Here is a 15,186-nt window from a genome sequence, read left to right on the forward strand (position 1 = left end):
GCCGGCAGCCGGGCCTGCCGCCCGCCCCGAGGGGGGCGCCGGACCCGCGCTGCCCTTCCGCGCCCCCGCGCAGCGTCGCTGCCCGGCCCGGCCCGGCCCGGCGGAGCCGCCGCCTCGCCTCGCCTCGCCTCGCCTCGGGGAGCGGGGCCGGCGGCCGAAGAGCCTCGCCGGGAAGGCAGCCGCTGGCGTTGCGCGCCCCGGGGTTGCGCGCCCCGCGTCTCGCCGCGCCCCGCAGTAAGTCCCTGGGACGCGCTTTCGGTAATTGCGGCACGGCCCCCGCGGCCCGGAAACGGCCCCGGATTGCGGTGCCGGGGCTCCCCCCACCCCCCGACTTCTTCCAGCTTCGCTCCTGTGGATCACCTATAACCACAACCACAGCCATTTTGTTGTCCAAATACTACCTCATCTGTGTTTGACTACAGGCTTTCATCTGTTTGCAAATGGGTTTTTTCTTGTTCTGGTGTTTTAGGCTATGGTGCCGCAGCTCTGAACTCACAGGTCCCGCTCCTTTCAAATAATACCCAGGTTTTCATCTCGCTATACATAACCAGTGGGATGTACGTGCTTTTCATTTACTTTTAGGACTCTGGCATTCTTGGTTTATTTCTCCATCGAGGTAAGAATAGCAAAATAACACTCCTGTGAACATTTTTGCACGCAGTATACCTAATTTGGGTAAGGAGTTACAGCATAAGCCTATTGCTCCAGCTCACGCCTATTAAGCCAAACATAAACACCGCTGGTGAAGGACTCGGTTTCATTTAAGCAGCCTCACTGACTCCACATGCAGCATCTTTCATACAGCTGTACAGCCCCAGCAGAGTACTGACGATTGAAGTTTACGGTTCAACACACACTTCTCGGAGTGGTGGTGCGGGCTTTACATAGTCCCTTCCCCATCCTACCTCTCTTCCCAGCCACTCGTTTAAGACCCTTTGTCGCCATTCACTTTTTGCTGGTTCAAACTGTTGTGGGACAACACTGAAGCAGAGCATGGAATTAATCTAGACTCAAGAAAAAAGAGTAGTGTTTAGGGCCTGCTCAGGGGTTGGAGCAGTGGCCAGAGCGGCGGGACAGGAGTTGCTGAAGTCAGCACTGCTGCCTGCAGAAAGGTACATGGTACTACAGTCTACAGTGGATTTAAGTAAATTTCGTATAGTTTCATTAAGACTAGGCTTTTTACAGTGCTAAAATGGATAAACGTTTGGGGCAAAGGACAAACAGCGTTTGCTTTTTATACACTGTCAACAGATGCAATATTAAATACAGACAGCATTCACACTCCACTTCTTCCAAAAAGTAGCTGGAATATGCAAGTCCCATCCTTAATACCTGGAGGCAAGCCTAAAAGCTTTCATACCGTATGGCCTGGCCAGAGTGCCTCCAGTCATGTAACATTAGCTACAAGAAATGACAGGAATACAATTAAAACAGTCAAAGAAGCAGAAAGCTCACCAAAGTGTGCCTCAAAAGAGAACCAGTCAATTGCAGCAGGCTTATTAGCAGCTAACATGAAGCAGCCACAAGATGCGTGACCTTAATTCCATGTATTATACATGGAATTTCCAGAAGCAGGAAGGGTAGTTGTGGTATAATACAAAGCCCTGGCAAGACCTATTCTGGAATATTAAGTACAGATCTAGCCACCAGTTTAAATTAATCTTCCTACAAAAAAGTGTGGTTATCGGAATGATCAGAGGAATTAAGAGTCTATCATATGAGAAGAGCTTGACTTGATCTAGCAAAATTCAGCTGGGAATGGATATGATTGATGTTTTTAATTATAAGGAGACATAATCATCAATGAGGAAAAAAAATAATAGACAGAAACTGCTTATGTTGAGGTTGAAAACTCTGCACACTACACATAAAACTTGTCAGGAATAGCAAGATGGAATTCCTTAGGAAGAATGATAAATGTCATGAAATTAATAGTCAACCATGTTTGGCACTTGTGCTCAAATTCACTGCAAGATAGCTGAGCAAAAGTCTTGACAGCGGTCAGATAGTCCCATAATTAAAGAAGTTACACTGCACAGCTTATACCGTAACACTTCTGTGATTACCCAAGACATGTATCTGCAGAGAAGATACAAAAAAAAAGGGTATGTGAGCACCCAGGAAATCCCCATCAATGAAAACTGACGTAAGATGTCAGGGAAGTATGTATGGCCAAACGTCGTAACTAATATTAAACACTGCCACAGGATACACAAGCAATAAAGCAATTCCTAACCACACAACTGAGAAAAAAGGGGAGGGGGAAACTATTTAATACAAGCTGCCACAAACCAAGCAAAAAAAGTGAAGAAACTTTCCAACTTTAACACATGGCACTAATCTACATGCTGCTTACCGTGACACACTGCAGAACTACAGTCTAGGCTCTAACAGGAACAGACCATATGAAGGAAAATTAGCATAAAATCAAAGATGCAAGATGCACCAATTCCTTCCTAAAAAGAAACAAGCCGGTGACTTACAGTTCGAGAGAAAGGTTTCCAAAGCCCTCCTAAAGGAATTTTTCATCCTCCCTACCATATGTATTCAAGAGCAACATCATCATTAAACCAGTGGTTCCACAATCGACAGATATGCCTGACTATCCAATAAGCAGCATCTTTTGTTTGAAAAGTGCAAGTTCTGCTTTGATTACATCTATGCTACCTCTAGGATCTGCACCAAGGAATGAACCCCGTCCCTGAGCAAACTATAGATATGTTTGTCTCTGTTGGCTTGTAGGGTGCAAGTCCTGAAGCTGCAGAAGAGTAGCCTCCATTTTGCACCAGGGCTCCTCCCCAAGAACACTACTTAACTTCACTCCAGATTGGAGCCAAATTAAACTAGTGTATGTAGCATGGACAACTGTGTGTTATGCTCTGGAGCCCTATAGCGAAATAGGAAGAGAGCTGATCTGACATTATAGAAGATTTTCCCATGGCTGGGAATGTATGTAGTTCTGTCTTGTGAATGTGAACTCAGGCTGCAGCTTTACCGTAGCAAGGGCATTCGGATTGTTTCTTCCTCCCTTTTCCTGGCATGTGCTTTCACAAAATTTGTAGAAAGACAATTCTATTTAAGACTTTTACTCCTCTTTCAAATTTGTTTTTATTAAACAATGGTTGCAAAAGTTATGATTGGAGAGGAAAAGGGAGTAAAAGGCACAAACATCATCACAGAAGACTTACTTCCATAGGAAATAATTAGTAAAAAAACTGCACATGAAAGTCCAGATTAAACATCCTCTGTTTTTTTTCCACCTGCTCACCAATACAGAAATTTAATTCTTCTGTGACCTTGAACAAGCCATAGAAAAATAATTAAGTCAGTCAGGAAAGGTACTTCTTTCCCTCCTCAGTCCCTGTGGATCTTGCTTTATTTCAACTGCCAAGTAGAGGCTTCCTTTTACTGTGTGTTTTTTCAGAATTTAATATAATGCAGCCTTCATCTTGGTTGCAGCTTCTAAATACTACAGTGATCCAATCGTAACACGGAATTAAAAAAGTAGACTGTAAGCAAATTAAGGCCTTTAATTAATAAGCAGCAAAATATGGATGAAACCTTACCTCTAATCTTTAATCCATGTATCACTGGTCTTTTAATAAGATGATCTTCAAATGCAAGCTTTCCACTAAGTAACCAGGAGATAAAAATGGTATGTTCCTATATCTACTTACTAGAATTATAGTTAAAGACTTGGGTTTTATAAAAGCACAGGAAAAGTTACAACATTTAGAAGAGATCCAAAGCTGTGTATCAATCTTTGGCTTATGTGGAGATCAGTCCAACTTTTATATAATTTTCAGGATCTAAATGTTAAGAGATCACAAACTAAAACAGCAATTCTCACATGTGGCTATCATATGTCATCACCATGTACAGATAAATAATTACATGATTCCATTTCAACTCCACTGTCGTACACTGAGAACACATCATGAGTTTGCTGAAGGTGCATGTGTAGTCGCAACAACAACAACAAAAAATTGTGACCCTCAGCTTTAAGTCATGTATACCTGGCAATAAGCGCACCAGATGACTTTAAACTGGCAACAAAAGTATTACAAAAAAACAGCTGTATAAGGCTTCAGTATCATAACAAGATTATAAACATATGATGTTCTTGAGACAAAGACATTATGATTTAAGCAGTTTGGCAAGAGATTCATTAGTACTTCTCAGGATCCTATTTTGCAATGGATTTACCACAGCAGTGATTCTGTCTTATGTAGCAGAAATTATTACATAGCAGACAGTTTTTTAAACCTAGGTATCTACTTTGGTGGGTATGGAACAGTAAACGAATCACGGGACTTCCTTAAAGATGGTCAGTGATGGAGTTTGCATAAGAAGAGCACCAGCAAACTAGCTGGCTGTCAGTCACAAAAGTACAGAAACTTCAATCCTCCTCCAGGATTTTGAGATGTGTAAAACTAATTTATTGTTGACTTGTGTGCAAATTATTTTTATAGTGGATTTTTACACTCTTGCTAATTTTAACCTGTAGATTATCTATCTATAGTCTCTCTTTCCACAGTGAATGAATGAGGTTTCTATTTAATACTACAGCTGCACCGAAGGGGAAAAGATACCAGAGAAGTTTGTATTGAGAAGGTGCAAAACCCAGATAGATAGTCCTGCCTTTCTCTGGCGAAACTGATTGTGAAACTTTTTTTTTTTTAATACAGTGTAGCATCCTAGTCTGCTATGTGATAATTAGAGTAGCTAAATTCATTAAATGAAACAGATACTTAAAAGTCCTATATCTAGGTTTCTACAAAAAGATGTATACAGGATGGCCATTAAAACAACTTGGCACTTAGCAAGCCAAATGTAAAAGCCGCTATGAGCCAGTCTCTCTAGAGTCACTCTGGCGAGAAGTTCAGTCCCTATACTATTTCTGATCTCTTCGTAATTTCAGAAGGTGTCTCAAACACCATGTGAGTGCCATCATAGAAGACTTGAGCTAGAAAACTGTATTAAATAGGCACTTATAGCAGAGAAACCTATTTTACTGCCCTCTGAACTAACACAAGAAAAAAAAATCTAAATTAAGCTTTTGGTTCCGTCTTAGCCAAAGAAGCCAGCACTTAAAAAAGAAACAGTCAGAAAATGGAGAACTGAAAAAGAAATTCTAAGTGAGATACTCTTGTATCCCAACAAAAACATATTTCTCAAACAAGTGTTGCGAATTGCTTCACCCAGAACAAAACAATGCTTGAAACACTACAGCAGCACTAATCAGATGAAATGGGAAATCTGAAGAGAGGTATACTGCACAGATCTATGAACAAAAAATACACAATAAAATAATTTATTACAGTGAACTCTGGGAATTTTAAAGAAAAAATGCTACCAAAAAAAGGCCATGAACTAGAGGTAGAAATCAACAGTTACTACACATTTCAAACCCAAAATAGTTATGGAAGCAGTGTGAAAAACTAAATTGCGCATCCTTCAGTATGAAAAAATAAATTGCATGTCCTTCAGTTCCAGTGTCTAAAAGCTTGTTCTAAACAATTTTGCTCAGGTATTGGTTATAGTCTAAATGCATTAACATAGCACTGTACTACAGCTAATTTATCCTGCTTTTCAAGAGGATGATTTATCTTATCTACTGTTTTACCATAGCTGGAGTGTTTCTGATACCAAAGCTAGTAATGGTTACTAACAGTGTATCATAGGACTGCTTTGTACAGTGCCAACACGCATTGCCACTGGACATGGGGACTCTTACAATTGCTTGTAAGAAGCAAAGCACTTTCATTTTTTTCTGCAAGACTTTCAGGTTTCAGCTAGGAGTCCGAGACTTCAGTTCAGACCCATCTTCCTTTCCAATATTTTCTCTCCCTCAAGAATGTTCCCCATGTCCTGGCCCCCACCAAACACCTGAACATCCAGTCTCAGCAATATCGTACAACCTGTATGAAACATGGATCTCAAATTCACTTCTTAAAACACACTACCCAAGGTCCGTGGTCTAACACTTCCATCAGGTGGACTTATGGCAAGAAACTGAGGATTAGACCAGGTCAGGGGAGTGCATTCACTGCAGAAGACTGAGAGGTAGATTCTTAACCATGTGGCTATTTCGGAAGATGGGAGACATGAATGACAGGTCAAAGAGCACTTGACAGGCTAAAATTCAATTTCCCTGTCTTGATAGGTACTTGGGAAAGATCACAGGGGAATTGTTTTAAAACACTGTCAGTGCATGTTTCGTACTGCTTCTTAAAATTAGCATATCTAGCACTGGTGCAGTGAATCACTTGTATTTTACTTATTAAATATTTATCTGTTTTGTTTTATTTGAAACTGTTTCTAGGTAAATAACAGCAACAATAATATTTTTGAAGGTCATATCCAGACTGTAGAGGAAGGCTCTTAACCATGCAGTGAGGACAGAAAAGAAGAAACTTGTAGGAGTTCCCTGCGTTTTTGAAAGATACAGCAAAGTTCTTTAGATTTTGAGATACAAAAACACTTGGGGATGGAGAAAGTTACCTTGCTTCAGTATTAAGTCTGCATTCAAACAGCATGCTGCATTCCTAAGCTTTGCTCTCTCACAATGCCCATGTGAATAACGAAAACCACAAAACATGGGTCCCCAAAGATCTTCACACATTTCTCATGAGGTAGGCATAGAAATATACTTTCATTAAAAATTAAGTTTGCCCTGCTGAATAATGTATATTATAACTTTCCATTCACCAGCCATGTTTGCGTGTGTTGGCAGCACACAACAGCAACTTACTGCGTCTCCCTTACTGCATCATAATCCATTTTCTTCTGTTCCTTCTCAACGTAGATGCCATATTTCTCCTGTTCATAGCCCTCTTTCTCCCAAACACTTCCCTTTTCTGAATTGTGTTCTCTCTTTTCTGTCACTTTTACCCTAACACTGCAGGGAGGGTTTTCATCTCCCACCAGGTTGCTCCGCTGAAGCACCATCTTGGAGCCTGTTTTTCACTCCTAGCCTCTCACTCACCGCCCTCCCACTTGGGCCCAGCTGCCTCACCAAACACTACCATGTCTTTTAATATGCCCTGCCTCGCTGTTTATCCTAACTGCTTTGCAGTTAGGAGCCTCTCTTCTCCCCTGCCTCCCTCAGTGGAGAACAGGTCTTTCCCATACATCTCTCCCAGCCCTGAGTCATCTCCCCACCTCTCACCAGCGACCTGCCTCTCTCCTCACAAAGCTGTTTGGAGTTGCCCTCTTCTCCTCTCTAAATGCTTCCTCACCTGCTTGGGGCAAGCCCCCTTTCCTTCTCCCCTCCCTTCGGCAGCCAGGTCTCCTCTGCCTCTCCCTGGGAAGCCAGCAGTCCTTCCCAGCCTTGCCCTGGCCCTGGCTGGAGGCCCCTTCCCCTTAGCGCAGAGGCCTGCCTCCCCTCCCGCCATTTTCCACATGTGCAGGCGCACAGGCTGTCCCCCTCTCCCAGCAGCTCGCTGATCCCCGCTGTAAATGGGGACTCGTCCCTGGCAGGCCCAGGTGGTATGCCTGAGTGGGCTGAGGGGAGGCACCCCAAGGGCTGCCAGAACCGAAAAATAAAGATTTCAGCCTAGATGGACTGTCCCTTGGCATTTGGGAGCCACTCGAGTTTACTTCAGCCCAGCTCTGAAAGTTTGGGGCCACTCAGACAAGAGGTTTGAGTGAGGGTCACACTGCGATGCCTTTGGTGGAGGTCATGTTTGGGCCCTAAATCAGCCTGCTCGTGTGGCTCCCCAAGGCCTCGCTGCTTCTAGAAGCCGGCTCCAATCACACCTTGCTTGAGGTTCTGAAATATTTTGACAGTTGTTATGGTATGTCCTATTTCCAGCCCGTACAGGAAGCAGACATGTTGAAATCACAGAAGAAAGCAAGCCTGTTCGTCTTGTATTTCTGGCTGAGGCTGGAAGTGGAGTGCCAGAAATCAGTTGTGTCTCATCTATTGTTCAGCGAAGTCTCTTGTAGCTCCTCACGTCGATGTGCTTGCTTTGCGAGGAGCTTTGTCCTAATAAGTTTCCCATCCCAACCTGGAAGAGTCAAAGATAGTATCTTCTGATAAGCACTGCAAATTCTGTACTCAGTCCAAATGGATCTCAAAGGCCCTAGCAGGTGTTTGGGTATAGTGAGTGACATGCCTGACAACTAAAGGCAACTGAAGTAAAGAATATGTTTGATATTTAAGCATTGGCTTACATGCAATGAGAAGTTGTTTCACAGACATTTTGATGTGACATTCAAAATGTTTCACAGGTCACCCTACACTTCTATCATCAAACTCTTCACTGGACATTTTACAAAGGCAATATGGTTGCAGAGGCCTGATGTGGATGGACCTTAGTTACGGTCTTAGAGATCTAATGAATTTTTGAATTAAATCCTCCTCTTAATGATAGAAGTATGTTGTCCTTTGATAGTCTATTTGTTGGAAACCTATGGTTCGATGAGTGTTCCTCAGGCACTGTTTCCTTCAAGCAGACAAAGTATAAGCACACAGTACTAATGATACTCTGGGGTTAAATGGCAAAACATAGCTAGTCAAGAAGACCAAATAAAAGTTGAGACATCATTAAAAATATCCCATGTTGCCTATGAAGGGTGCACACTACTGAAATGCTTAGGAGCTAAAATTGCAACTTTGCAGGTTCACATTAAGAAAATATTTGTACATCTATGGCCATCAAACATTTTAACTGCTTAATAACCTCCAGCGATGCAGCTCTGTGCATTGAATCAAGTCTCATTTTGTAGATACTCAACATGTGACATCTGCAAAAGTTACAAGACCGACAAAAAGTGAACAATACTGATTTACAAAAAAAAAATTAACTAAAAATCATGATGAAATTAACATTTAAGTATTTTGTAGTTCACTTTTGGATACCAGTTCACTGCAAGATTATAGCCAGAACTAACTGTTGTTTTCCAAATCTTTTAATTGACAGATTAGAAAAAGAGCTTTTTCTTTAAGAGACAGCAGGCATCTGTGGGTTCCCTCTGTCTGTGTTTAATTCTGCTGATTGATATATAATAATAATAATAATAATAATAATGATAATAATAATGATAATAATAGATCAATTAAAAATATTCAAATTCAAACCTGTTACTAAACACAAACTCCTCTTCCTCCTTGTGTGGAATTGGGGTCTTATTCTGCATATACTAAATCTGAGCTCTTACATTTGTACTTGCATTCATGTTTACGTTCAGGGACTCTATAATAATCTGATAATACAATACCTGTTTTTCCATCTGTGCTAAGAACATTATTTTTCTCTTGGCATTGCAGCTACTAGTAACTTTAAAATACTATTACAATTGTAGCCGTGATATAGGAAAGCTACCACAATCAGAATGCTTTATGTATAGTGGGCTGAAAAATCTCATGGAAGATTATGTGTCTAAGCATATTTTGACTGTCGGTTCTCTATGGCAAGAGCTGTCTACTCTTCTATTTACAAGAACAGTGGAGCCTTTTTTTCTTTTTCTGTGCCCTCATGCATCACCATAATTAGCACAATTATTACAACTCAGTCAAATCTCTTAGTAGCATAAGCAGTGGCATTTTATTGAATTATGTGTTCATGTCACAGTAGAGTTGGGCACTTTTAAATATTTCTAAAGTTGTTCTTAACTGATGGAGCAGAAGTTATGTTATGCTGTTATAAACAAATACAAATATGAAGTTAGAGGCCATGTGTAAACAAAGTGAGTTAAGGTGGTGAAAAGACCTAACAGCAGTCCCTTGATAAACACAACATTTAATAGCAGTACAATATGAATTCCTTGAAATAGAGAGATAAGTCTACATTGGAGGGGTTAGAAATGGTCTTGTCTGGAGAACTTAAGGGTGCATGGACCCATGAACATGTGTCTTTTGGATTTGTAGAGGGAAAACTTGAAGGGCATCTCTAGATCCTGAAAGTGCTTATATGTGGATTAATTCCTCTGTTTATTCAGGGTTTAATATTTTTGCCTATGGAAATTTTTACATCAGCTGACAAAACCCCCTCAGTCTGTCTTTGTCAATCTGAATCTTAATGTGGCCAACTGTTCTGTTCAGTTCTCACACTACATTTGTGGTGTAAGAGTCTAAGAGCATGCTGTGTCAGCCATGGGATTATTGGTCCTAGATTTTGCAAAATTTCCTGTGCACACTTTTAAAACAACAGCAGATAATTATGAGAGTTGGCAGATATGACAGGCATAATTGTTTTCAGCAGTTACAATAGATGTTTTAAAAACATTTCCGTATTCAAACCTTTCGTTAGTTCAGGGCTGGTGAAATACAATCCTTCCTATTGTCTCCTGCCCTCAGCGTATCCTCTGGGTACAGCAACCAGCAGTACCTCACTCTTTCTTACTCCTTCTTGCTCTTCACCTGCCTATCTCACCTTTTAGATCACTGCTGCAGGTAGTTTGCTGGGCTGCCTCTCTAATCTGCTGCCCCTACAGCTATCCAGCCTTTGCAAAGGCTTCAGAAGAATCATACATCAAAATAATTATTCCATCAAAACTGAACCACATCTAGAAAGATGGTTGAACTCATCAGCATTTTATTTCAAAAGGGAACATGGATAAGAAGTTCCACTGATATCAAAATGTCACGTGTTAATATTTAGGGAATTATGATGATGTCACTGTCATTTTACTTTCCTTTTCTTCTGTCCTTCTCTCAAACTTGACCTGACCTGGGAATAAACAGTAGAAATATTGTCACCATAATTGCTTCTCATGCTAAAAGAGCACAAATAGGCTGACCTCAGCACACAACAGAAATGGTTGGAGTGGCAAAAGGTAAACAATAATACATGTGATCTTGACCAATTCATTTATACCCATGCCCTGCATGCAGCACAAGTGGCCACACATCAGTGAGATGATAGAAGTTTTCCTTTCTTTTCTATCCATTCACTTCCCTACTCGGTTCACCTAAGCAGCAGGAGTCATCTTAACAATTGTTAGTGAGATAAGATACAGAATCTAATACATAGCCATGTCCCTCAGGAAAGACTTTTGGTAATTTTGGAATGAATGTCTTATTCTCTCCAGGCTACTCTGAATGTAAATTTGGAAAGAGCAATTTCTCCAAATAATTATAGTTTAAATGCTGAATTCCAAGTATATTTATTTTCTTTGCTTTTTTGTTGGCGCATACTGCATACATGCTTTAAGAGATTTCTTTTTTGTGGTTGCTATGGTAAAAAGCAGTCCCCAGTCCTTTTACTTAAAACGCATGAACTGCAATTAACTGTTTAATGTTGTAACATACAACAGCTCTAGTAACACCTTAACAGCTTTGAGCATGATACTCCATCATCTCAGCAGATGGTGATTTTTGGCATTCTGTGTTTTCAGTTTATTCTCCTCCTTTATAATCCTTGCCATTATATCTTTTGACAAATGCTTCTGGACTAACTTAACTGCAATTTGATTATACTGAGGCATTCCTCAGATCTTTCTGTATTTCTGTTAAATATGACCAATACATGAAAAAAATATTTGTATGTGTATCCCTGGCAGCAATTATAAAAGCAGATTTTGAAGTACCTTAAGAATCTGTTTCCTCTCATCTGTAACCATAAAAATACAGTTCTGAAATACCCTTAGTATACTTTAGGATCCCTACACCTCAGCAGAGAAGGAGACATAATTGATTCTTTTGTGAAGAAAGAGCAACCCTGAATGATTGTCAAGAGTCTGAATTAAATAAGAGTTACCAAATTCAGCTTGTTTTACCAAAGGGAGTTGCCCTTTATTATTATTTATATAGAGCTGGAGACTGAATTCTCCATGAATTTTGCTCATTGTTTTAAAGATTTATGACTCATATAAATCCTTTTTATCATGGAGTTTCAGTCATATTTAGAAAAAAGTTGACTTTGTCCAGACATTATCTTTCTTTGGATTTAAAATCAGCACTGTTCTTCATTTTGCTCCTTGAAGGGATTTTATGTATTAAGCAGGCAGGACACTTCAGATATGTAATTCTGTAATACAGGACCAAGTAAACTTTTTTTTTCTTACCTTCAGCAGTAGCATTAGCATTTCTTCTTCTTTAGGAAAATAAAACAACAGGGAAAAAGGAAAAGAACAGTTTGCCCAGAATCATAACAAGATAATTTTGCAGTTTCGAGTTTTAAAATCTGAATGTCTCATTCACAGCTATTTCCTGGCTGACTCCAGGTTTTTATGATTATTATTTATTCAGTGCTGATAGTGTGCTTGACATTGTGCAAATATAGAAAGAGATATTCATGTGGACTATCTGCCAGGATTTCCTAGCTGTTAGTGGCAGTGTTAGCCTCTTTAAGGAAAAGCTTGAGGCTGTCTTTAAAACGGAGATGCTTATCCATCCTGCCAACATGCTGCTTCATACAGATGACCGTGGGAAACACTGCTCAAATGCACCCAGCAAGGCTTTGGAAGGATGGACCCAGTGGAGTTGTTTAATTTAATTAGGACAGCAGCAGTGTGTGGTAGCTCTGACTGATCAAACCTTTAAGACCAGTCATAATAATTTCAAAAACTGGAAATTTTTTAGGGAAAGGTAACTGGGAAGAGTCAATCCTCCTGATTTGGCACCTAAAGAATCAAAGAAAGACTATTTGCCTGAATGCTACATGCTTTTAAAATCCTGTGTCTTCTGTGAAGTCCACGAACTCTTCTGTAACTTATCTGTAGGACCTACTGACAGCCCATGTGCTTAACTCACCTAGACAGTGTTGTCGGTATCCCTCAAGTTCTTGCTGCCATTGGCAGACTGTCCATTGCCAGTGACATCTGCCACTGGCTTTGTCAGGAACAGTATCTTCCAAATGGTAGCAGTGAAGGCCTTTGTCAATGTCCTGGTTTCAGCTGGGATAGAGTTAATTGTCTTCCTAGTCGCTGGTACAGTGCTATGTTTTGAGTTCAGTATGCAAAGAATGTTGATAACACACTGATGTTTTCAGTTGTTGCTAAGTAATGTTTAGACTAAACTCAAGGATTTTTCAGCTTCTCATGCCCAGCCACTGAGAAAGCTGGAGGGGCACAAGAAGTTGGCACAGGACACAGCCAGGGCACCTGACCCAAACTGGCCAACAGTGTATTCCATACCATGGGACGTCCCATCTAGTTTAGGAACTGGGAAGTGGGGGCAGGGATTCGCCGCTCGGGGACTGGCTGGGTGTCGGTCGGCGGGTGGTGAGCAATTGCCCTGCGCATCATTTGTACATTCCAATCCTTTTATTGTTGCTGTTGTCATTTTATTAGTGTTATCATTATCATTATTAGTTTCTTCTTTTCTGTTCTATTAAACCATTCTTATCTCAACCCACGAGTTCTACTTCTTTTCCCGATTTTCTCCCCCATCCCACTGGGGGGCGGGGGGGGAGTGAGTGAGCGGCTGTGTGGTGCTTAGTTGCTGGCTGGGGTTAAACCACGACAGTCCAGGACTAATTTCTCAGGTTAGTGGCATTTGACCAAAAAACACCCATAAAAAATCTTAGTCTAAATGAGCAGATTGTTTGTCTCTTTATTAGAGAAGAGTTACCATCTTTGGATTTCCTCTCCATTGGAGCCACAGCAAAATCATTCTAATAGATGGGATCTTTAGTGACTGTTTCTTGACTTTATACATGAAAGAGCAGAAGGTTTGCTGTTTCATAAATGAAGACTATTTTCCTCATGATGACTTAAAAAAATAACAATCCCCCCCCAAATCCCACAAAAAAACCAACTTGCAGTGAGGGAAAAGGTGGAATGCAAATACTGATCCTTGTTTTCTCCCTGGCTAGGATGAGCATTTCATTATCCGGTCCTTTCAGATACCCCAGTAGAATGAATGGATGATGACAGTAAGCTTATCTCTTTGTCTGAGATGGTGATACCACCCATGCAGACTAACACTCAAATGCCTTTGTTAAAGCAACACAAGTCATATATGGGAGTCAGTATCAAAAATCCCCATGTCCAGAAGTGAACAAATCTGCCACATATTGTACAGAAGCAGCCAAACCAAAAAGACTCGTAGAAAAATAAACAAACCTCTGTGGGATCTGAAAGCTGAAGTCAAACATATTGAGCCCAGTGCAGAACTGTGAAGAAAGTTAAAAAGGGATATATCAAATCTAATGTATAAATTACAATTCCTGTATTAGTCCTAGTTACTATATCCCAAATTTTGTTTGGAAAAGGAAAGGGAGTGCTCAGATTTCCTTGCCTTTCCACCCCCCCAAAAAAAAGAATTCCTTTTGCTTGCAAGTAGTTTTTTACACTGAGCAAAATGCCTGGTTTACACTCAGAGGAAAAAGTTTAATTAATTCTCATTTTACAAATCCTCTACAATATTTATTCAAAAGATTGGCAAATTCCAGGAAGCTCATCCATCCCTGAAAAAGAAGTTTTGTAAACAAATCTGGCAACAAATTTATTTTAACAGCAGCAACCCTGCTAATCTGTCAAGATGTAGTTTGTTTCTGACACTTGATTAAATTCTTTTTGCTTAAGAATAGAAAGTAATTTGCTACAAACAAACCATTTAGCTGGGACATGGTGACTGCCCCTCTGATACTTCACAGAGCATTTAATTCAACAGAAAAAAGCTAATACTATAATGTTTAGCACTTTTTTTTAAACAGAAGCAAGGCTAAATTTCTGTATTCACAAAACAGCAACAACATTAGAGGTTTCAGGGTCTGTAAAACCCATTTATGGTGTATCCCGCAACCTGCACCAGCATTACTCCACATCCCCTGGACACAAATGAAGGGAGTGTTATAGGCTGTGGTTTCACAGGCACTTTCTTGCTGAGACCCCCTATTTCCTGACCATTCGTTCCTGGCCATGTCATCCACTCGCTCAGTTCTTATCCAGCATCAGTTCATGGATCCAGTTCCCTGTGTGGCAACACCAGCAGTTGTGCAGGCACATTAGCCTGGGGTAGCCCAGACTGAGATGAAACAACTTAGTGGACTGTACAGCTTAGGCTGGTTTTGTCAAGAAAAATTCCTTTCTCCAGAAAAATGGTTTATGCAAGGAAACAGTCTCAGAGGTTTGCAAGTATCAGTAAAGCAAAATGGCTAAAACCCACTGTCTGTCATTAATGTCAATTGAAACAAAAGATACATCGGTGCTGTTGTTAAACGTCTATGGACATTACCTTTCTTTGCATTAAGACTGTCCATCCAACTGGACTGCTGGGGGTGTGAACATTTTGGG

General features: G+C 40.6%; 1 protein-coding gene across 2 annotated transcripts in view; it reads left to right on the top strand.

The window, feature by feature from the left end:
• The first annotated feature begins 120 nt into the window (after positions 1 to 120).
• The window catches only part of CDHR3 (cadherin related family member 3), a 66,839-nt gene continuing 51,773 nt past the window's right edge, over positions 121 to 15,186 (top strand). For both annotated transcript variants that reach the window (XM_069801817.1, XM_069801819.1), the window contains exons 1-2: positions 121 to 234; positions 470 to 616. The gene's annotated coding sequence lies outside the window, so the exon portion shown is untranslated. The remainder of the gene's footprint in view (positions 235 to 469; positions 617 to 15,186) is intronic.

The sequence above is a fragment of the Haliaeetus albicilla genome, chromosome 14, assembly GCF_947461875.1.
Source record: "Haliaeetus albicilla chromosome 14, bHalAlb1.1, whole genome shotgun sequence".
NCBI classification, from domain to species: Eukaryota; Metazoa; Chordata; class Aves; order Accipitriformes; family Accipitridae; genus Haliaeetus; species Haliaeetus albicilla.